Source organism: Astyanax mexicanus, chromosome 1, assembly GCF_023375975.1.
Source record: "Astyanax mexicanus isolate ESR-SI-001 chromosome 1, AstMex3_surface, whole genome shotgun sequence".
In the NCBI taxonomy this organism is placed as follows: Eukaryota; Metazoa; Chordata; class Actinopteri; order Characiformes; family Acestrorhamphidae; genus Astyanax; species Astyanax mexicanus.
In genome coordinates, this window is record NC_064408.1 from 88,987,292 (window position 1) to 89,010,000 (window position 22,709).

The 22,709-nt window shown below is 37.1% G+C and overlaps 11 non-coding genes across 11 annotated transcripts; 4 read left to right on the plus strand and 7 right to left on the minus strand.

Moving 5' to 3' along the window:
- Positions 1-446: 446 nt before the first annotated feature.
- On the minus strand, positions 447-518 carry trnae-uuc (transfer RNA glutamic acid (anticodon UUC)). Its single transcript has one exon. It is a non-coding gene; the product is annotated as a tRNA-Glu (tRNA).
- Positions 519-800: 282 nt separating this feature from the next.
- trnar-acg (transfer RNA arginine (anticodon ACG)) lies at positions 801-873 on the minus strand. The gene has a single exon. It is a non-coding gene; the product is annotated as a tRNA-Arg (tRNA).
- Positions 874-2,091: 1,218 nt separating this feature from the next.
- On the plus strand, positions 2,092-2,174 carry trnal-cag (transfer RNA leucine (anticodon CAG)). Its single transcript has one exon. It is a non-coding gene; the product is annotated as a tRNA-Leu (tRNA).
- Positions 2,175-3,092: 918 nt separating this feature from the next.
- trnae-uuc (transfer RNA glutamic acid (anticodon UUC)) lies at positions 3,093-3,164 on the minus strand. Its single transcript has one exon. It is a non-coding gene; the product is annotated as a tRNA-Glu (tRNA).
- Positions 3,165-3,524: 360 nt separating this feature from the next.
- On the minus strand, positions 3,525-3,597 carry trnar-acg (transfer RNA arginine (anticodon ACG)). The gene has a single exon. It is a non-coding gene; the product is annotated as a tRNA-Arg (tRNA).
- A 1,328-nt stretch (positions 3,598-4,925) lies between these two features.
- Positions 4,926-4,998, minus strand: trnar-acg (transfer RNA arginine (anticodon ACG)). The gene has a single exon. It is a non-coding gene; the product is annotated as a tRNA-Arg (tRNA).
- A 4,841-nt stretch (positions 4,999-9,839) lies between these two features.
- On the minus strand, positions 9,840-9,912 carry trnar-acg (transfer RNA arginine (anticodon ACG)). The gene has a single exon. It is a non-coding gene; the product is annotated as a tRNA-Arg (tRNA).
- Positions 9,913-10,513: 601 nt separating this feature from the next.
- trnal-cag (transfer RNA leucine (anticodon CAG)) lies at positions 10,514-10,596 on the plus strand. Its single transcript has one exon. It is a non-coding gene; the product is annotated as a tRNA-Leu (tRNA).
- A 1,522-nt stretch (positions 10,597-12,118) lies between these two features.
- On the plus strand, positions 12,119-12,201 carry trnal-cag (transfer RNA leucine (anticodon CAG)). Its single transcript has one exon. It is a non-coding gene; the product is annotated as a tRNA-Leu (tRNA).
- Positions 12,202-17,633: 5,432 nt separating this feature from the next.
- trnar-acg (transfer RNA arginine (anticodon ACG)) lies at positions 17,634-17,706 on the minus strand. The gene has a single exon. It is a non-coding gene; the product is annotated as a tRNA-Arg (tRNA).
- Positions 17,707-19,908: 2,202 nt separating this feature from the next.
- On the plus strand, positions 19,909-19,991 carry trnal-cag (transfer RNA leucine (anticodon CAG)). The gene has a single exon. It is a non-coding gene; the product is annotated as a tRNA-Leu (tRNA).
- The last annotated feature ends 2,718 nt before the right edge of the window (positions 19,992-22,709 follow it).

The window sequence follows — 22,709 nt, forward strand, 5'->3', positions numbered from 1 at the left end:
AATTTAGCTAAATGAGTGACTAGAGTAGCTAGCACTGCTGAAGTAAATTCATGAGTGGAATAGTGCTGCTTAGGTAAATGTTGTGTGCTGTCTTGGTGTTTGTCTGCTGGGAGAGTAAAAATGTAAAGTGTTCAATACATATCTTCAAATAGGAGTTTTGTAATTGCTTTATGTTGGCAAATCAACAAAAAAAGTGCATTTAGTCTATTCAATCTAATAAATGATTTCTAAATGTGACAAAATAATAAATATAAAACTGCAAAACACATTTTTGGCACACAGCCTTCGACTAAATGTTATTTTTGCTTATTTTCAGAAAAAAGATCTCTTAAATACACTTATCTTTAGTTTCATCTTTCTGCAAACATTTTGATTTAGTTTTTTTTCCATTGTTGGTAATTGTGTCATTGTATGTTTTTTTTTTTTTTTCTATGTAAAATAGACTGTTCCCATACCGGGAGTCGAACCCGGGCCGCCTGGGTGAAAACCAGGAATCCTAACCGCTAGACCATATGGGACCTGTGATAAAAGGTAGGTCTGTGACACTGTTGTCTCCAGATCAGTCATGATGACTTTCTCTGCAATGATCATAAAATAATAATAAACAACTTAGAGTATTGATAATGGTGGATACTTTGTGCTGTTACGTTTCTAAAAATTATTTGTGTTTTTCTCCAGTAGGTGTTCTTCTAAAACTGCATTAATCCAGAAAGGTGTGTGCAAAGTCCCCAAGCCTGTTTCACAAGTTTACAATGAACAAAAACAGGTAAGGAGTGAAAAAATGTAAAAATAAAAAGTTTCGAGCCAGCCAGGAGTCGAACCTAGAATCTTCTGATCCGTAGTCAGACGCGTTATCCATTGCGCCACTGGCCCTGTGGTTTAACCCTTTTGGGGAGGGGCCCCTAGGAATGAAACACCCGCCTGTATAGAGCATTTTTAGTCAGATGTATGTAAAGGGAAGTGGATTAGTTCTCTACAGGGTCACGAACATCAGTTGTACACTTACTGTAAAATGGATTTAGATATGTGTAACAAAATGATCTAAACAAAATACTACAAATCCATTTTTTTATAAATAAAAAGGCATTTAAATTTAACAGTGATTCCTTCAATCCTAATATACTATTGTTTGACCCTTTGGGGAGGGGCCCATGGGAATGAATAACCCCCCCTCTGAATAGTGCATTTTTAGTGTAGTCAGATGTGTTTAAAGAGAAAGGGATTAATTCTCTACAGAGTCATGTACATCAGTTGTAAACTAAATGTAAAAGGGATTTAGATACATTTTAAGAAAATCAGTCGTTAAAGCGGTTTAACAGCAATGTGTGCAATACATTCAACCTGATTGTAACATCAAAACACAATCCTGTAACAAAATGATCTGAACAGAACTAAACATCTAAACAAAATACTTCAAATTATTTTTTTCTAATTTAAAAAGCCATTTAAATTTAACAGTGACTGCCTCATTGTAATACTAATTTACTGTGGTTTGTTATTTAAAATGTTTATATTCTATAGTTGTTATGTAATGATAGTCATATTCAAATTATTTTCACACAAAATTTCCAATAATATATAAAATCTAGAAATTTCATCCTGAAAGATATATAAATAAAAAAAATCTAGTGATATTACATTGCAGTCCATTGTGTTGGGACTGGATGTTTTCTAAATATTGTAAGTAATCAATGTCTGATTATTTCTTCATTTCTTTCTATCTTTCTTTAATCGTTTATTTTTTCTATTTATTTATTTTCTTTATTGTCTTTAAGAACTGCAGTTATCTAACAACTTAATGTACGTCACTATAGTACATGTATTTTACCACAGTCAAGCGGTTTAAACGTGCTGTTCTGATACAGATAAAAACTCTTATGCGTTATTTTAATAAACTGTAAAATTATGTCTTTCTACAACCTTCAATAAGATCAGCTAACAGCTAACAATTATTTCAAAAACTTTGCTAAGAATTCATTTTAAAAATCTCACACAGCTTTCACTTCTGTAGGTATATCTAGATAAGAGTCCTACAGAAAAACTTTACACTGAGAAGAGTGTAGTGTCTTATCAGAATGTTAGTCCTTATCTGTCAGGATGGCCGAGCGGTCTAAGGCGCTGCGTTCAGGTCGCAGTCTCCCCTGGAGGCGTGGGTTCGAATCCCACTTCTGACAATACTTTTCTTCCTTATCAGGTCCGGCCTCCACATAAAACAACCCAGTTTGTTGCCAAAATCACTCAAAACCAGCTGAACTGCCACTAAATTATATGTGCTATCTAATTATGTCAGTATATAATCAGCATTATTTTAATCAAAACAGTGTTATTTTTCTATTAAATATAAAAGCATAACATTTTAGCAAAGGTATGCTGCCATTGTTATGCTCATTACCTGTAAAGTATCAGTGTAGACATCACTAAGTCTGCAAAGAAAAACAAATAAATGGACCAGGAATGCACAAAATATTTGGCAAATGAAACTATTTATCCAACAAAAAAAAAAGTGAAAAGACCAAATTATTTATACGGAACAATGACTGGTTTATGTGAAGTCACATTTTAAACAGTAACTGTGTCTTAGTCAGCGTTTGTTTCTTGTGTGATTATGTAGCATGGCTAAGGGATATTTACAAATATAACAGCAATATTAAGGTAAATGTGTGATTTAAATATAGTAGCACTGTTAAAGTACTTATATGACTAATATAGCACTGCTAATTTACCTAGCTTTAGTGACTAGAGTAGCTAGCACTGCTGAAGTAAATTCCTGAGTGGAATAGTGCTGCTAAGGTAAATGTATTGTGCTTTCTTGGTGTTTGTCTGCTGGGACAGTAAAAATGTAAAGGGTTCAATTAATATTTTTGAATAGGAGTTTTGTTATTGGCTTTTGTTAGCAAAGCAACAAAAAATGCATTTAGTCTATTTCATTTATTAAATAGTTAATAAGAAGTGGCAAAATAATAAATGTAAACCTGCAAAACACATTTTAGCATACAGCCTTCGACTTAATGTTTGTAAGTAATTATAGCGTTATATGTTTGTGAGCAATTTGTAATGTATACATTTTTTTTAATTCTATGTAAAATGGACCGTTCCCATACCGGGAGTCGAACCCGGGCCGCCTGGGTGAAAACCAGGAATCCTAACCGCTAGACCATATGGGACCTGTGATAAAAGTTAGGTCTGTGACACTGTCATGATGTCATAATGACTTTCTCTGCGATGATCATAAAATAATAAGAAAGAACTTAGAGTATTACATTTTAAACCAGTGAATTTTAGATTTCTTCTGTTTTATTTTGCATTTAACCATATGAAAAGTTTAGTATGGTGATAATGGTGGATCAATTGTGCTGTTATGTTTCTAAAAGTGCAATATATCTGTTTTGTGCTTTTCTACAGTAGATGTTCTTTAAAAGCTGTATTAATCCAGAAATGTGTGTGCAAACTCCCCAAGCCTGTGTGACACGTTTACAATGAAAATTAACAGGTAAGGAATTAAAAAATGTAAAAATAAAAAGTTTCGAGCCAGCCAGGAGTCGAACCTAGAATCTTCTGATCCGTAGTCAGACGCGTTATCCATTGCGCCACTGGCCCTGTGGTTTAACTCTTTTGGGGAGGGGCCCCTAGGAATCAAGTCAAGTAGTTTTTTTATTGTCAATACTGCATATGTAAATTAAAAATTACGTTACTCTCCTCCCCCAGTATAAAGCATTTTAGTCAGATGTGTGTAAAGATGTGTGTAGTTCAGGTTTCTGTAATCCTATGGCAAAAAAAACTTTAAATGCTTCAGATTAGATTAAATTCCAGTTCTTTAAAAACACAATGGTGCAAGCTGGTTTTACCATTAAAATATTACATTCCCTTCCCCATCTCTAGCTGATGGAAGTGGCTCAATGCCCTTAATAGTAATGGTTAATGCAGACAACTAGATCCTGTGAAGTACTTTCTAAAGATGTATCAGGTGTTGCTGAAGTTACATCATCCAGATATGCTGCTGCATACTCTGCTGTACCTTTGTACACTTTGTCCATTAGGTTCTGAAACGTAGCTGGCGCCCCTTGTAGACCTAATGGCATTCATGTAAATTGGAACATCCCAAATGATCCATATGAAGTTTTAAAATAAATGGTTGTAAACACAGTACTGCTCTTTGAGTTCTTCCTTTTTCACTGCTTGCACTGTAGGCTGCTCTGCTCTGAGCATATTTCTGGCCAAAAATCAAAATACTCAAAATCCAAACATTAAGAATTATACTTAAATTCTTATTACAGTTTTATTTACCTCTGTGGTAATATTTCTGTTCAATTAAATACATGCCCAGTGCTTTAACAACAGTAAGTTAATGGTTCTATAGAACAGTAACCCATGACTGATGGGTCATGTTTTCCCTCAACCCCTTTGATCTAATCCACAGTTTTGTGGGTCTATTGTTCTTGTGTCACAATGGCTCCCACCATTTTATTTAATGAGCCAAAAAGTTTACTTTCTGCTACCAATCTACTAAAAAAAACATAAAAGACCATTTCCCCATCATAAAACTCATAAAACAAAATAGTGTTACTACAACACAACTAGTTATAAGTCGAAACAACAATTTAGTATTGTGTGTGTCCAATCACTGTTCATTATCAGCAATCGATCAAGGTAAAAAACAGGAATCCTAACTGCTAGACCATATGAGACAGATACCAGTAAATTGGTCTCTGACATTTTTTCCAGAACAATCATAATGACTTTTTCCTGAATAATTTCCTGATAATTGTACAATCATAAATATGCTTATTTATTTATTTATTTAGTTTAGAAACTTCAACTGCTTTTGGAGAATGCACTCCTAAAATTGCAAGTGTAGTTTGCTAAAACATGTTAAACAAGTTTACAAAAAAAGGTAAGGAGGTTAGGAGTTCTAAAATATAAAGTTTTGAGCCAGCCAGGAGTCGAACCTAGAATCTTCTGATCCGTAGTCAGACGTGTTATCCATTGCGCCACTGGCCCTGTGGTCTCACCCTTTGGGGAGGGGCCCATGGGAATGACCAACACCCGCCTGTATAGTGCATCTTGAGTTTAGTCAGATGTGTAAAGAGAAGTAGATTACTTCTTTACAGAGTCAAGTACATCAGTTGTACTCTAACTGTAATCAATCCCAGTCTTTTTGTTGTCCCTGCTTTTCTTTGATCTGTGAAAATGTTTTGTTTTTTGGACAGTTTTTTGGCTGTGCTTTACTTGTCATACACAATTATATTATCAGAATTATTTAAATTTTAATCATTCTATAAAACGTGACTTTGAATTTAGACTTATTGTACCCTAGTACAATAAGTCTAAAATGTAATTGTTGTGACAAGCCTAATCATATATACACTTATAAAAATACTGTCAGACACTTTTAAAAATGTTAAATTTCCTTAAAATGTATATGTACACATAGTAGAATTGATCTGCTCTTCTGAAATTGAGTTTTGTGCGTAGAATGTTTTTTTATACTCTGCTGTAGCTATATCCATGTTGTCCACTTTGTCCCTTAGGTTCTAAAATGTGGCTGGTGCCCCTTGGAGACCAAATGGCATTCCTGTAAATTGGAACATCCCATATGATCCTTATGTTTTAAAATAAATGGTTGTGAACACAGGCTTTCCTATGATTCAAAGATTCAAGGATTCAAGATTCAAAGAGTTTATTGTCATATGTACAGTACAGAAACGGGTTTCAGTGTACAATGATATTCTTTCTTTGCTCTTCGCCAAGAATGCCAAATAGAAGATAGAAAAAGTGCAAAAAAAAATACAATAAGGTTATAAATATTAAACTAATTGTCAAAGACATTAAAAAAATAAAAGTTACTTAAGCAAAGAAATGTATAAAAATGTGCAAGTGCGAAATAATGCAGTTATGGACATTAACTATATATATTAAAAAAAAGATTAACAGTAAAGTGACGGCTGCAATGTAAACATGTTGAAGTAAGTGCAGGGTTATTCCTGAGTTGTGTTCAAGAGTCTGATCGCAGGGTTATACCTGAGGTGTGTTTAGAGTCTGAAGGCAGGGTCATTCTTTAGGTGTGTTCAAGAGTCTGATGGCCGTGGGGAAGAAACTGTTCTTTAACCTGGTGGTCTTGCATTTTACACTTCTGTACCTCCGGCCTGAGGGCAGAAGTGTGAACAGTCCATGCTGGGGATGGGTGGAGTCTTTGAGGATGGATGCAGCTCTCCTGTGGACTCTGTGGTGGTAGATGCTCTGCCGGGAGGGCAGTGGAGTCCTGATGATCTTCTCGGCAGTCTTCACCACTCTCTGCAGACGTTTGCGCTCTGCCACAGTCGTGCTGCCGTACCACACGGTGATGCAGCTGGTCAGGAGGCTCTCGATCACACAGCTGTAGAAGTTGTTGAGGATCTTGGGAGACATCCCAAACTTCCTCAGTCTCCTCAGAAAGTACAGCCGCTGTTGAGCCTTTTTGACCAGCTGCGTTGTGTTTATTGTCCATGTGAGGTCCTGACTGATGTGGACGCCCAGGTATTTGAAGCTGCTCACTCTCTCCACTTCAAGTTCCCGGATGAACAGTGGCTGATGAGGTCTCCTCCCCTTTCTCATGTCCACTATCAGCTCCTTTGTCTTGACCGTGTTGAGAGCGAGATTGTTGTCTTCGCACCATAACACCAGCCTGGTCACCTCACTCCTGAAGGCCGCTTCATCTCCGCCAGTGATGCGTCCTATCACCGCGGTATCATCAGCGAACTTCAGGATGATATTGTCCTTGTGTGAGGCGACACAGTCGTGGGTAAACAGTGTAAAGGATGGGGCTGAGGACACATCCTTGTGGGGTGCCGGTGTAGGTGGTGATGCTGGTTGAAGTCCTGTTACCAATCCTTACAGACTGGGGCCTGCCAGTGAGGAAATCCAGGAGCCAGTCGCAGAGGGAGGGGTGCAAGCTGAGTGTGGACAGCTTGTGGGTGAGTTTGTGGGGGATGACCATGTTGAAGGCAGAGCTGTAGTCCACAAAGAGCATCCTAATGTAGGAGTCTTTGTTTTCCAGGTGTGAGAGGGAGTAGTGGAGGGCAGCAGAGATGGCGTCTGAGGTGGATCTGTTATGACGGTAGGCATACTGCAGTGAGTCCAGGGTGTCCGGTATGCTGTGCTGGATGTGGGCCAGCACCACTCTCTCGAAGCACTTCATAATGATCGGAGTGACTGCTACTGGCCTGTAGTCATTCAAGCAGGTGGGGGGGCTCTTCTTGGGGAGGGGGACGATGGATGTGGTCTTGTAGCAGGTGGGAACAATGCTCTGGCTGAGGGAATGGTTGAAAATGGAGGCCAGAACACCAGCCAGTTCGTTCGCACATGCTTTGAGGGCCCGCCCAGGAATGTTGTCTGGTCCTGCTGCCTTGCGGGGGTTGATTTTACTCGAAGCTCTGCAAACTTGGCCTGGTGATATTGAGAGTGTGGAGGAGGGGGGTTGTGAGAGCTGGGTGTGTGTACCCCTCTCAGTGTTGTTGCTGGAGGTCTCGAAGCGGGTGTAGAATGTGTTGAGATCATCCGGTAGGCTGTCTGTGGAGCTGATGGTGCTGGTGGTGCTCCTGTAGTCTGTGATGTGCTGCAGGCCTTGCCACATCCTCCTTGAGTCAGCAGTGGAGTAGAAGCCATCCAGTTTCTCCCTGTACTGCCTCTTGGCCACTGTGATGGTCTTCCTCAGTTTGTACTTCGCAGCTTTGTACTCAGTTTCATTGCCTGATCTGAATGCAAGAGAACGAGCACGCAGCATGTGTCGTACCTGGTTGTTGACCCAAGGTTTCTGGTTGGGGAACCTCTTCACCTGTACGGTGGGCACGATGTTGTCCACACACGTGCTGATGTAACCGGACACGTGCTCAGCATACTCCTGTATGTTGATTGAAGAGTCCCCCATAGTGGCTGCAGCCTCAAACATATCCCAGTCTGTTGTAGCAAAACAGTCCTGCAGGATGCCCTCAGTCTCCGGAGTCCATATTTTCACTGTTCTGGTTGTGGGGGTTGTCTGTTTCAGTCTCTGCCTGTATGCTGGGTATAGGAATAGGGAGATGTGGTCTGATTGTCCAAAGTGGGGGCGTGGTGCAGCACGATAAGCACCACGCAAATTACTGTACACGTGATCCAGCGTGTTTTTATCTCGTGTAGGAATATCCACATGTTGGTAGTAATTGTGGAATACAGTCCGTAGGTTGCACTGATTAAAATCACCAGCTGTGATGATGACGGCATCAGGGTGAGCCGTCTCCAGCGCGCTGATGACGTCATGGAGTGCACCAAGCGCTGCTGTGGAATTCGCTCGTGGATGAATGTAAACAGAGCATAAAAACACAGCTGAATATTCCCGTGGAAGGTAGTGGGGACGACATTTAAGCAGGAGAAACTCCATGTCTGGTGAACAGTGCTGATGAACTGTCTGAACGTCTCTACACCACGTGTTGTTTACAAACACACACACACCTCCTCCTGTAGCTTTACCAGAGGCAGCCGTTCGGTCTCCCCGGTGTACGGAGTGAGTCTCGAGCTGAATAGCGCTGTCCGGAACTTTATCCGAGAGCCAGGTTTCAGTGAAAATCAGAGCGCAACACTCTCTCATTTCCCGCTGCGATGTAATCCTTGCTCTCAGCTCGTCCAGTTTTTTTTCCAGAGAGCGCACATTAGCTAGCAAGAGGCTAGGCACCGGTGGTCTGCTAGCACGAGCCTTTAGCCTAGCATGTAGCCCTCCCCTCTTGCCCCGCTTGCGTCGCCGCCTCCGAAGCGCTCTTCTGGGGTCAGCACACGCGCTCTCGGTCGGTATGTCTGGGTCTGCCTCGCGGTGGTGGCGGTGGTTTTGGGAGCGAACAATGGGCTGCAGCTCCGGCGGTATAAATCCGTTAAAACGTGGGTTATCTTGCAATCCAATGTCCAGTAACATTCGTCTGTCATAGGTTATCAGTGCATGGCATTTGTGCACTGCAGAGAGAAAGTAAAAAGTGCAAAAAAGAAGTAAAAACCGGCATTCTAGAGCGGAGCGAGCAAACACGTCTGCCTCGGGGGGCGCCATGGCTCATGATGAGTGTTGGGCCCAGAAGTACTGCTCTGGGAGTCCTTCCTTTTTCATTGCTTGCACTGTAAGTTACTCCACTCTGAGCAACATCCAAAATCCAAATATTAAGAATTATACTTTAACTCTTATTACAGTTTTATTTCCCTGTACATTTTACTTTTCTTCTGACTCATAAAATAACATTTCTGTTCAATAAAAACATGCCCGGTGCTTTAACAACAGGACAGTTTACCAACAAACAAGTGGCTGATGACCTTTCTCTAAAAGTTAATGGTTCTATAGAACAGTAACCCATGACTGATAGAACAAACCAGTCCATCTTACCATTTTACTTAAAGAGCCAACAAGTCCACTTCCTGCTACAAATCTACTAAAAAAACTTAAAAGACCATTTCCCCATCATAAAACTCAAAACTAAATAGTGTCACTTCAACACAACTAATTATAAGTGGAAACAACAATGTAGTATTGTGTGTGTCCAATCACTTTTCCATATCAGCAATCGAACCAAGGTGATACCAGGATTCCTAACTGCTAAATCATACGAGACAGATAGCAGTAAATTGATCTTTGACATTCTCTCCATAACCCTCTTGGTGACTTTTTCCTGAAAAATAATTGTACAATCATAAAAATGCTTATTTATTCATTTAATTATTTATTTATTTTGTTTAGAAAAAAAATGCATTCTACAAAAGCAGTTGTAGTTGTAGCAAGTGTAGTTTGCTAATACATGTTAGACAAGTAAAAAAAACAGATAGAGGTAAGGAGTTCAAAAATAAAAAAGTTTCGAGCCAGCCAGGAGTCGAACCTAGAATCTTCTGATCCGTAGTCAGACGCGTTATCCATTGCGCCACTGGCCCTGTGAGGAAATTGCAGGGGAGGGGGGCTTAGGAATGTCCCACTCCTCCCCCGTACACCAGCAGAAGATGTGATTGTGTCCTGCACATGCCTTTCTTTTGTTCTGAAAGTCCTAAAAGCATTCTAAAAGATCCTAAAAGATTCAAAGCAGCGCTGCTGTTAAAACAACAGAGGGTTCTGATCTCTGTTTGATCACGGCTCACCACTGAGCAGATGAGGAAGTGAGTGCTCGCACGTTAGCAGTGTGCTAACACTTTCTGATACTTGATATGCTTTACTAAAGACGTGTCTGTTCTGCACGGCTCTAGACATTTGTTTCATGCTGTGGTCTATCCAGACGTGTGTAAACAGGAATGAAGTCGTTAGTAAGAGCTATTGGAAATGGTACTTGACTTGGTTACATTCAGTTTTAGACACTATTTGGGCCATTTGATTTCTCAGTGCTTCACAGCTGTACAGATCTTCCTACAGCAGTCAGTAACACAAGCTAACACTGAGAATTACTCCAGAAACGTATTTTCTGAAATACTCACAGCCTTCAGCTTAGCACACAGGAAGACTTCATAATGAATGTAATCCAGACCAGTCAGTCCGCTCTCAACTGTCAGGATGGCCGAGCGGTCTAAGGCGCTGCGTTCAGGTCGCAGTCTCCCCTGGAGGCGTGGGTTCGAATCCCACTTCTGACAATGCTTTTCTCACTCATCATGCTCAGCTTTTAAAATAATTACCTCCTTTTTTGTATTTTCCCATAATGACTCATGTTAGGTGCGAAATGCACTTTTGTTTTTTTAGGATATCATGTTGGATGTAATAAGAAAACAATAAATTACTCATTGTGTCTAATAAATGCTATTTTACCTCAAGACTCTTGCATTACGTCAATCATAAATGCATAAAATTAATTCCTAATGCATTGTTAACTGATAGGAAATATAAAAATTTCAAGTTAGGTGAGTATAACACAATTTTTTGACTAAATGAGTAATTTAATTAAGTAAGTGAAATACTGATCAAATTACAAAAATAAACACACACTGAGGAGTCTAATCAATTAAAGAGTTCATACATGCCTTATGTTTGAAACTGAGAGATGTGCACTCATTAAAGTGTGTTGAATTAAAACATGTTGCCTTTACTGAAACATGACTGAAACATAGTGGAAAAATTACACATTTAATACCACATCCTTAAAATGAAAGAGCCTAAATCTTTCAGTCTTACATCCATGTGTCTTGATGCTGATTCTTGTAATAAATAATCATGTATGAAGAGAGGTCATTTTTTCCTTTCATTCATAGTGCATTTTTTGTGTAGTCAGATATGTTAAAAAAGGGATTAATTCTCTAAAGAGTCATGTACATCAGTTGTAAACTAAATGTAAAAGGGATTTAGATACATTTTAAGAAAATCAGTCGTTAAAGCGGTTTAACAGCAATGTGTGCAATACATTCAACCTGATTGTAACATCAAAACACAATCCTGTAACAAAATGATCTGAACAGAACTAAACATCTAAACAAAATACTTCAAATTATTTTTTCTAATTTAAAAAGCCATTTAAATTTAACAGTGACTACCTCATTGTAATCATATAATACTGTGCTTTGTTATTTAAAATATCTATATTCTATAGTTATTTTGTAATGATGATATAGCCATATTCCGATTATTTTCACACAAAATTTCCAATAATATATAAAATCTAGAAATTTCATCCTGAAAGATATATAAATAAAAAAAATCTAGTGATATTACATTGCAGTCCATTGTGTTGGGACTGGATGTTTTCTAAATATTGTAAGTAATCAATGTCTGATTATTTCTTCATTTCTTTCTATCTTTCTTTAATCGTTTATTTTTTCTATTTATTTATTTTCTTTATTGTCTTTAAGAACTGCAGTTATCTAACAACTTAATGTACGTCACTATAGTACATGTATTTTACCACAGTCAAGCGGTTTAAACGTGCTGTTCTGATACAGATAAAAACTCTTATGCGTTATTTTAATAAACTGTAAAATTATGTCTTTCTACAACCTTCAATAAGATCAGCTAACAGCTAACAATTATTTCAAAAACTTTGCTAAGAATTCATTTTAAAAATCTCACACAGCTTTCACTTCTGTAGGTATATCTAGATAAGAGTCCTACAGAAAAACTTTACACTGAGAAGAGTGTAGTGTCTTATCAGAATGTTAGTCCTTATCTGTCAGGATGGCCGAGCGGTCTAAGGCGCTGCGTTCAGGTCGCAGTCTCCCCTGGAGGCGTGGGTTCGAATCCCACTTCTGACAATACTTTTCTTCCTTATCAGGTCCGGCCTCCACATAAAACAACCCAGTTTGTTGCCAAAATCACACAAATCCAAAATTAGATGTGTTAAATTATGTCAGTATGGAATCAGAATTATTTTAATAAAAAAACAAAGTTATTTTTTTATTAAATGTAAAAGCAAGAGACTGGATGTTTCTCTTTTTGTATATTTCACATGGGATTATGTAGCATGGCTAAGGCACATTTACAAATAGAACGGCAAAATTAAGGTAAATGTGTGATTAAATACTGTAGCACTGTTAAAGTATATATATATATATATATATATATATATATATGACTAATATTGCTAATATAGCTAAATGAGTAGCTAGCACTGCTGAAGTAAATTCCTGAGTGGAATAGTGCTGCTAAGTAAATGTATTGTGCTTTCTTGGTGTTTGTCTGCTGGGACAGTAAAAATGTAAAGGGTTCAATTAATATTTTTGAATAGGAGTTTTGTTATTGCCTTTTGTTAGCAAAGCAACAAAAATGCATTTAGTCTATTTCATTTATTAAATAGTTAATAAGAAGTGGCAAAATAATAAATGTAAACCTGCAAAACATCTTTTTAGCATACAGCCTTCGACTTAATGTTTGTAAGTAATTATAGCGTTATATGTTTGTGAACAATTTGTAATGTATACATTTTTTTTATTCTATGTAAAATGGACCGTTCCCATACCGGGAGTCGACCCCGGGCCGCCTGGGTGAAAACCAGGAATCCTAACCGCTAGACCCTATGGGACCTGTGATAAAAGGTAGGTCTCTGACACTGTTGTCTCCAGATCAGTCATGAAGACTTTCTGTGCAATGATCGTAAAATAATAATAAACAACTTAGAGTATTAAACTTTAAACCAGTGAATTTATTAGATTTCTTCTGTTTTATTTTGCATTCAACCAAATGAAAAGTTTAGTATGGGGATTATTGTGGATACATTGTGCTGTTATGTTTCTAAAAGTGCAATATATCTGTTTTGTGCTTTTCTATGGTAGATGTTCTTCAAAAGAAATCTGTATTAATCCAGAAATGTGTGTGCAAACTCCCCAAGCCTGTGTGACACGTTTACAACGAACATTAACAGGAGTTAAAAATGTAAAAATAGAAAAGTTTCGAGCCAGCCAGGAGTCGAACCTAGAATCTTCTGATCCGTAGTCAGACGCGTTATCTATTGCATTTCAATTTTACAGTGATTGCCTCAATCCTAATATACTGTGGGTTTGTTATTTAAAATATTAATATTTTATAGTTATTCTGTAATGATAATACAGTCTTATATTTAGTTTTTTTCCCATAATATTTCCAATAATATGTAAAATATTGAATTTTCAGAAGATCAATGTCTGATAATATAATATATAATTATATAATATAATATAATTTATTTATGTATAGATTTCATTCAGCAGTTATCCAATAACCTAAAGTACATGTAATAGTACAGGTATTTTACCACAGTCAAGAGGTTAAAACATGCTGTTCTTTAATCAACGTAAAATTGTATTAATTTTTTTACAGCCAACAGTAAAACTTTACCATGAACAGAGTGTAGTGTCTTTTAGAACAATAGTCTGTAGAAGAAGGGGAAGAAAGGGGGGAGAAGAAAAAGGCGAGAAAATGCGTAAAGAATGGGAAAAAGAGAGAAGGGAGCAAGAAAACAAAAAGATGGGAGGATTTTCCTTGAATGTGTGTCACAAGAAACACGTATTTGCGTATAAAATGAAAACATATGAAAACACCACGTTTCATATTGCATTAGTTTCAATGGGATATGAACACGACGACCTAGGTTGTAGTGATGTTACATTGCAGTCCAATGTGTTGGGATTGGAGGTTTTTTTATGTATTTTAAGTGATCAGTGTCTGATTCTTTCCTTCTGTCTTTCTATCTATCTGTTTTTTCTTTATTAATGTGCTGTATAGACTTCATGAACTACAGTTATGCAACAATTTATTGTACGTCACTACAGTACATGTACTTACCCACAGTCAAGAGGTTTAAACATGCTGTTCTGGTACAGATGAAGAATAGACTCTTGTACATTACTTTAATGAACGTAACAAATATCCTTTTACATCCTTAGGTAAGATCAGCTAACACTAAAAATTATTCTGCTTAACTGAAATTGAGAAAGTTTAGTGCATAGAATGTTTTACACTTGAAAGTCAGGTCCATGTTTCACACAACGGTTCAAGTTCAAGACATACAGGTGCTGGTCAACGAATTAGAATAATTTGAAATAGTGCAATCATGAAATTCTTTGAATGCATTTTTTGTGCAGAAAGCAAATCAGGTGTTCACCGCACCTGTCCTACTCGTTAGACTAATCACAGAACTCATTACCTGGAAAAAAAATTGCTCAGCTGAGCTTTCCAAAAGGCCCATTTAGGCCATTTAACTGTGACACTGTTGTTTTATTGAATAAGAATAATGGAGAAACCGTTTCATTGAATTAGAATAATTTTTATTATAATTACAATCATCACTTTCTCAGTATTTTGTGGCTGCCCCCTTGGCTTGTATGACTGCCTGAAGTCTCCGCGGCATCGATTTGACCAGCTTGTCGCAAGTTTCCGCACTCACAGCTTCCCAGGCAGTGGCGATGTTCTGCTTCAGTTGGTCCAGCGTAGTAGGCTTTCTGTCGCGAATTTTCCGCTTGACGATGGCCCAAAGGTTTTCAATGACATTGAGGTCAGGCGAGTTGGCCGGCCATGCCAAAACTTCAAGCTGTTTTTTAGTGAACCAATCTTTGGTCGACTTTGCCGCATGAGCTGGTGCAAGATCCTGTTGAAATATGAAGTCTTCTTCGCCGAACTGTTCCTCAACAGTCGGAATCAGGAACGTTTCCAGAACATCTTGATATACGGCAGCATTGACAGTCTTCTTGAGGAAGCAGAGTTTCCCTACACCTCGAGCGGACATGCATCCCCAGACCATAACGCTCTGGGGAAACTTGACGGATCTTTTCACGCACTCGTGGTTGTAGGTTTCGCCACCACGACGCCAGACACGAGGACCTTGGTCACCGAAGGAGATGCAGAAGCGTGTTCACTCACCGTGTTCTTTGGCCCACTTCAGCCGTTTCTCCATTTGTTTCTTGTTCAGCATCGGTTTTACTGCTGGAACGCGAGATTTGAAGCCAAGTTCCCGCAGACGACGGTAAGTGGTTGATCTGGAGACGTCAGCGCCGGTCTGCTTGTTCCACAAGTCGGTGAGCTCGGAAGTGGACTTGAACCGGTTGCTGACTGCGATCTTTCTCAGCTGCTTGTTGTCGCGAGCAGAAGTTTTTCGGACGCCGGAACAGTTGGTGCGCTTGCTGCAGTTTTTCTTGAGAGCTTTGCAGACGGAAGAGGGCTTGAATTTGAGCCACTATTCCGGTTGAGAGGTCGCGCTGCTTACCCATGATTGATTTTACAACTTAGAAATTCTACTCAACCCTGACTTTATACTGAACAGTGAACACTCTTCACAGAAAACAAAAATTTGAGCATTTATTCTAATTCAATGAAACGGTTTCTCCATTATTCTAATTCAATAAAACAACAGTGTCACAGTTAAATGGCCTAAATGGGCCTTTTGGAAAGCTCAGCTGAGCAAATTTTTTTCCAGGTAACGAGTTCTGTGATTAGTCTAACGAGTAGGACAGGTGCGGTGAACACCTGATTTGCTTTCTGCACAAAAAATGCATTCAAAGAATTTCATGATTGCACTATAATGTATAACTATAATATACTGTAATGCTATGGCGGGAAAAACACTTTAAATGCTTCAGATATATTATAAATTCCAGTTCTTCAAAAATAAAATGGTGCAAGCTGGTTTTACCATCAAAAATATTTACAAGTATATACACAAATAGAACCGACTTAACCAATCAAATAACACTAACATACTAACAGCTTAGCCAAAAAAGGCCCTGCCATGTGGCTTGTACAAGGCTTAATTAGCACCAGACAGGAAAGTTCTGTGCTGTCACCTGCAGCTATTTTGAAAGGAAACATGTCCATAAAAGTCCCCCTAAACAAACACAATGGTTTTCAGCTGACAGGATGGTTCTTTTTAGAGCAAACAACAGATTCATTTACACAATTGTCAAAGCATATTTATATACATTTCTGGGCAAAAATAAAAAATACCAGCAAAAATAACAGCACTTACTCTTATACTATTACATATGATACAATATTGTTTTTGTCCATGTGCATCTCAAGATGTGCCTTATAAATCACAATATCCATATTTATATGGATCTCCTTGAATCCTATATATAGTGGCAAAGAGTAGCTCTATTACATTCCCTCCCCCATCTCCAGCTGATGGAAGTGGCTTAATGCACTTAATGGTAATGGTTAATACAGCAAACTAGATCCTGTGAAGTACTTTCTAAAGATGTATCAGGTGTTGCTGAAGTTACATCATCCAGATATGCTGCTGCATACTCTGCTGTACCTTTGTACACTTTGTCCATTAGGTTCTGAAACGTAGCTGGCGCCCCTTGTAGACCTAATGGCATTCATGTAAATTGGAACATCCCATGTGATCCTTATGTTTTAAAATAAATGGTTGAGAACACAGTACTGCTCTTTGAGTTCTTCCTTTTTCACTGCTTGCACTGTAGGTTGCTCTGCTCTGAGCATATTTCTGGCCAAAAATCAAAATACTCAAAATCCAAACATTAAGAAAAATCCTTAATTCTTATTACAGTTTTATTTTGCACTATGTTTTACTTTTCTTCTGACTTTATAAAATAACATTCCTGTTCAATTAAATACATACCCAGTGCTTTAACAACAGTAAGTTAATAGTTCTATTGAACAGTAACCCATGACTGATAGAACAAAGCAGTCTACCTTGTTAACATTGCTAATTATCATGTTTTCCCTCAACCCCTTTGATCTAATCAACAGTTTTGTGGGTCTATTGTTCTTGTGTCACGATGGTTCCCGCCATTTTATTTAAAGAGCCAACAAGTTTACTTTCTGCTACCAATCAACTAAAAAAACATAAAAGACCATTTCCCCATCATAAAACTGAAAACAAAATAGTGTCACTACAACACAACTAGTTATAAGTCAAAACAACAATTTAGTATTGTGTGTGTCCAATCACTGTTCATTATCAACAATCGATCAAGGTAAAAACAGGAATCCTAACTGCTAGACCATATGAGACAGATACCAGTAAATTGGTCTCTGACATTTTCTCCAGAACAATCATAATGACTTTTTCCTGAAAAATAATTGTACTATCAGAAAAATGCTTATTTATTTATTTAGTTAGTTAGTTTAGAAACTTCAACTGCTTTTGGAGAATGCACTTTTGAAATTGTAACAAGTGTAGTTTGCTAAAACATGTTAGGCAAGTTTACAAAAAAGGTAAGGAGGTTAGGAGTTCTAAAATAAAAAGTTCCGAGCCAGCCAGGAGTCGAACCTAGAATCTTCTGATCCGTAGTCAGACGCGTTATCCATTGCGCCACTGGCCCTGTGGTCTCACCCTTTGGGGAGGGGCCCATGTGAATGACCAACACCCGCCTGTATAGTGCATCTGTAGTTTAGTCAGATGTGTAAAGAGAAGTAGATTACTTCTTTACAGAGTCAAGTACATCAGTTGTACTCTAACTGTAATCAATCCCAGTCTTTTTGTTGTCCCTGCTTTTCTTTGATCTGTGAAAATGTTTTGTTTTTTGCCTGTGTTTTACTTGTCATACACAATTATACTATCAGAATTATTTAAATTTTAAACATTCTTTAAAAAGTGACTTGTGTGGTGCTCCAGCCCTTCGCTGCTGTTATGAATCAAGAAACTTGCTGCTCAAAATGATCAACTTTAATTTGTAACACTCTTGGATTTGTGTTCCTAACCCTGATACTTTTATAGGTCTCCACACTCCCCACAGAGTAAATCATAGCTGTTTTTCTAGAAACAAAATTGCACTGTTAAGGCAGGTAAAAATGAATGTGGGATTAGGTTTGTCACAATAACAGGGTTTGTTTTGAAGATGCGTTGTCCCACGAATGATTGTGGTGGATGATATTTTTTGTCATTTATTTTACCATTTAATGCCACTGACAAAACTATAATATATTGGCATATTAACAGGACAATTACCCTAGTACAATAAGTTTAAAATGTAATTGTTGTGACAGGCCTAATCATATATACACTTATAAAAATACTATCAGACACTATTCTAAAACATGTTAATTTTCCTTAACACGTATATGTACACATAGAAGACTTGATCTGCTCTACTGAAATTGAGAAAGTTTTGTGCGTAGAATGTTTTTTTATACTCTGCTGTTGCTATATCCATGTTGTCCACTTTGTCCATTAGGTTCTAAAATGTGGCTGGTGCCCCTTGGAGACCAAATGGCATTCCTGTAAATTGGAACATCCCATATGATCCTTATGTTTTAAAATAAATGGTTGTGAACACAGGCTTTCCTATGATGAGTGTTGGGCCCAGAAGTACTGCTCTGGGAGTCCTTCCTTTTTCATTGCTTGCACTGTAAATTACTCCACTCTGAGCATATTTTTGGCCAAAAATCAAAACACCCAAAATCCAAACATTAAGAATCATACTTTTATTTTCCTGTACATTTTACTTTTCTTCTGACTTCATTAAAATATTACATCACATTACAATACATTTCTGTTTAAGAAAAACATGTCCAGTGCTTTAACAACAGGACTGTTAACCAACAAACAAGTGGCTGATGACTTTTCTCTAAAAGTTAATGGTTCTATAGAACTGTTACACATGACAGATAAAACAAACCAGTCCACCTTGTTATCACTGCTAATTATCATGTTTTCCCTCAACTCCTTTGGTCTAATGAACTCCTTTGTGGGTCTATTGTTCTTGTGTCACAATGGCTCCCACCATTTTAAATTAAAGAGCCAACAAGTTCACGTCCTGCTACCAAATTACTACCATCATAAAACTCATAAAACAACATACTGTCACTTCAACACAACTAGTTATAAGTCGAAACAAAAATGTAGCATTGTGTGTGTCCAATCACTGTTCCCATATCGGCAATCGAACCAAAAACAGATAGAGGTAAGGAGTTCAAAAATAAAAAAGTTTCGAGCCAAATTGAGGGGGAGGGGGGCTTAGGAATGTCCCACTCCTTCCCTGTACACCAGCAGGAGATGTGATTGTGTCCTGCACATACGTTCTTTTGTTCTGAAAGTCCTAAAAGCTCTGGTGTGACCTGGATTCAAAGCAGCGCTGCTGTTAAACCAACAGAGGGTTCTGATCGCTGTTTGATCACGGCTCACCACTGAGCAGATGAGGAAGTGAGTGCTTGCACGTTAGCAGTGTGCTAACACTTTCTGATACTTGATATGCTTTACTAAAGACGTGTCTGTTCTGCACGGCTCTAGACATTTGTTTCATGCTGTGGTCTATCCAGACGTGTGTAAACAGGAATGAAGTCGTTAGTAAGAGCTATTGGAAATGGTACTTGACTTGGTTACATTCAGTTTTAGACACTATTTGGGCCATTTGATTTCTCAGTGCTTCACAGCTGTACAGATCTTCCTACAGCAGTCAGTAACACAAGCTAACACTGAGAATTACTCCAGAAACGTATTTTCTGAAATACTCACAGCCTTCAGCTTAGCACACAGGAAGACTTCATAATGAATGTAATCCAGACCAGTCAGTCCGCTCTCAACTGTCAGGATGGCCGAGCGGTCTAAGGCGCTGCGTTCAGGTCGCAGTCTCCCCTGGAGGCGTGGGTTCGAATCCCACTTCTGACAATGCTTTTCTCACTCATCATGCTCAGCTTTTAAAATAATTACCTCCTTTTTTGTATTTTCCCGTAATGACTCATGTTAGGTGCGAAATGCACTTTTGTTTTTTTAGGATATCATGTTGGATGTAATAAGAAAACAATAAATTACTCATTGTGTCTAATAAATGCTATTTTACCTCAAGACTCTTGCATTACGTCAATCATAAATGCATAAAATTAATTCCTAATGCATTGTTAACTGATAGGAAATATAAAAATTTCAAGTTAGGTGCGTAAAATACAATACATTATTTTTTTGACTAAATGAGTAATTTAATTAAGTAAGTGAAATACTGATCAAATTACAAAAATAAACACACACTGAGGAGTCTAATCAATTAAAGAGTTCATACATGCCTTATGTTTGAAACTGAGAGATGTGCACTCATTAAAGTGTGTTGAATTAAAACATGTTGCCTTTACTGAAACATGACTGAAACATAGTGGAAAAATTAAATACATTATTTTTTTTTTACAGAATTTAATACATTGCAAAAACATTGAGCACTGAAATAATTGCGAAATAAATGTTTATATTTCCTGTTTGCTGTATGTTACATTTCTTAAATAAATAGAAATACTGTATAAATAATCATGATCAATAAAGCAGTAATTTTAAGAAGTGTATTAAAAGTAGAGCTTGTGGTAAATACATTGTATACAAAATTGCTTTGTAGACTAACTATGTTATAGTAGTAGATAGGTCCGTGGCAAAACCCAGTTTATTATACAAACCAGGGTTTCTCTATCCACAGTGGAGAAGAACGATTTACTTATTTAGCATATAAATAAAGCAAAACAGGAAGTGCCACAAAAGCTCTCTCAGTGAAGAAATGTATTTAACAATAATCACAGGACTCAGACCTAAGGAACTAGTTTTATCTTCTTTTCTCTCAACTTAGTAATACACATTTAATACCACATCCTTAAAATGAAAGAGCCTAAATCTTTCAGTGTTCAGTCTTATATCCATGTATCTTGATGCTGCTTCATGTATGAAAGATTGACAATTTTTCATCATGTAGAGAGGTCATTTGTTTTCCTTTCAGTATCATATATTGTAAATGAAATAAAGTATAGAGTAATACAATTAGAATGTGTGTGATTAGTGTAGAGCTGATTCTGGGGATGGACTTTTTTGTGTATTGTTTTGTCCATATTATAAAATGGGCTCTGTACCAAAAACCATGCCTGTTTAAAACTGCACACTTTCTAAGGCTCTTACCCAATAGTTCTGCATGTTGTTGATGTCGAATTTTAGGTTAAAGTAAGAGAGTTATTTGGGATGGGTCTGCAAATACTGAAGTGTAAATTGCAGGCTCATTAGTAAATTGATTCACTAGTTAGATTTGAAGTGAGAAGTTTTGTGTGGTTGGGATGGTTGATAATTGTAATGTGTTCTTTATTTCTCCAGCAGATGCTGCCCAAAAGCATTTTTTTAAATGGGAAGGTAAGTTTGTTACACATCATTATATATTACAGAGTATTACCAATGGTCAGTTATTTTTGTGAAATGAGAAAACTACCCATAAGGTCTGAATGTGTTTGTTATTGCTATCCATAATGTTAATGTATTCTTTTCTCCCATTCCTGATGAACCAAAACATTTTGTGGAATGCTAGCATAAACATTAATGATAATACATTCACAATGAGACACTTCACCACCTTGTTGGAAAAAATAAGAAAATGTTCTATCTTCTGAAAATGAATGTAGACAACACATCTTTATATCAAGTTTCCCCCTTCCCCCACAGCTTGTGACCAATATTAATTCTGCATATGCCAAACAACTGTCATTTCATAACGATGTTTCTTTACTTAAGAGCAGAGGTGGAAAAAGTACTGAAAAATTTTAATTAAGTGAAAGTACCTTTACTTTGCTAAAATTCTACTCAAGTAAAAGTAAAAGTACCCATCTAAAAACCTAAGTAAAAAAAAATCTTAATTTAAAATGTACTTTGAGTAAAAGTTACATAGTAACGTTTAATTATTTTTTGCAAAAAAGTAAAAAAATAAATAAATAATGAACTATTATTCCACTTAATAATTTGGACCTTTCAGGCAGTATTTGTTCAGACCAGCCCATAAAACATTTTAATGAACAAGTGGCGTAGGTTTCTGTGATCCATTTTTTTCTTTACTGTTAAAAGGTTGTGGTCATATAGGTGACTATAAACTGTATTTTAGTTTTACAGTTCATTTTTATTTTTTAACTTATCATTTCTATGCTTTAACTGCTATTTACATGTTTTTTTAAACATTCAAGCAGATTGTTTAATAATAAAAATATTTATTTTTTACTCAGTAACAGGGAGTTTTCCAATGTAGCGAAGTAAATTACTTGTGTCAAAATGTACTTGAGTAAAAGTAAAATTACTTATTCTAAAAACTACTTTAAAAATTACAAATTACTCATAAAATATACTCATTACTCATAAAATATAACTTGAGTAAATGTAATTCATTACTTTCCACCTCTGCTTAAGAGACACTCTGTATTTTAGCATAGTGTGACAAATCTTGAATTTGATGACTGTTGTCCATCTCCTTATTTTCCTCAGCTTTATAAAAACAAAAAAATGTCTCTCGATAAAAAAAATAAAAAATCTTGTAATGCCTAAGATCTTTTAATGTATATTTAGCAGTTTATGTAGACTTTTACATGTGTATGTGTGCTGTGG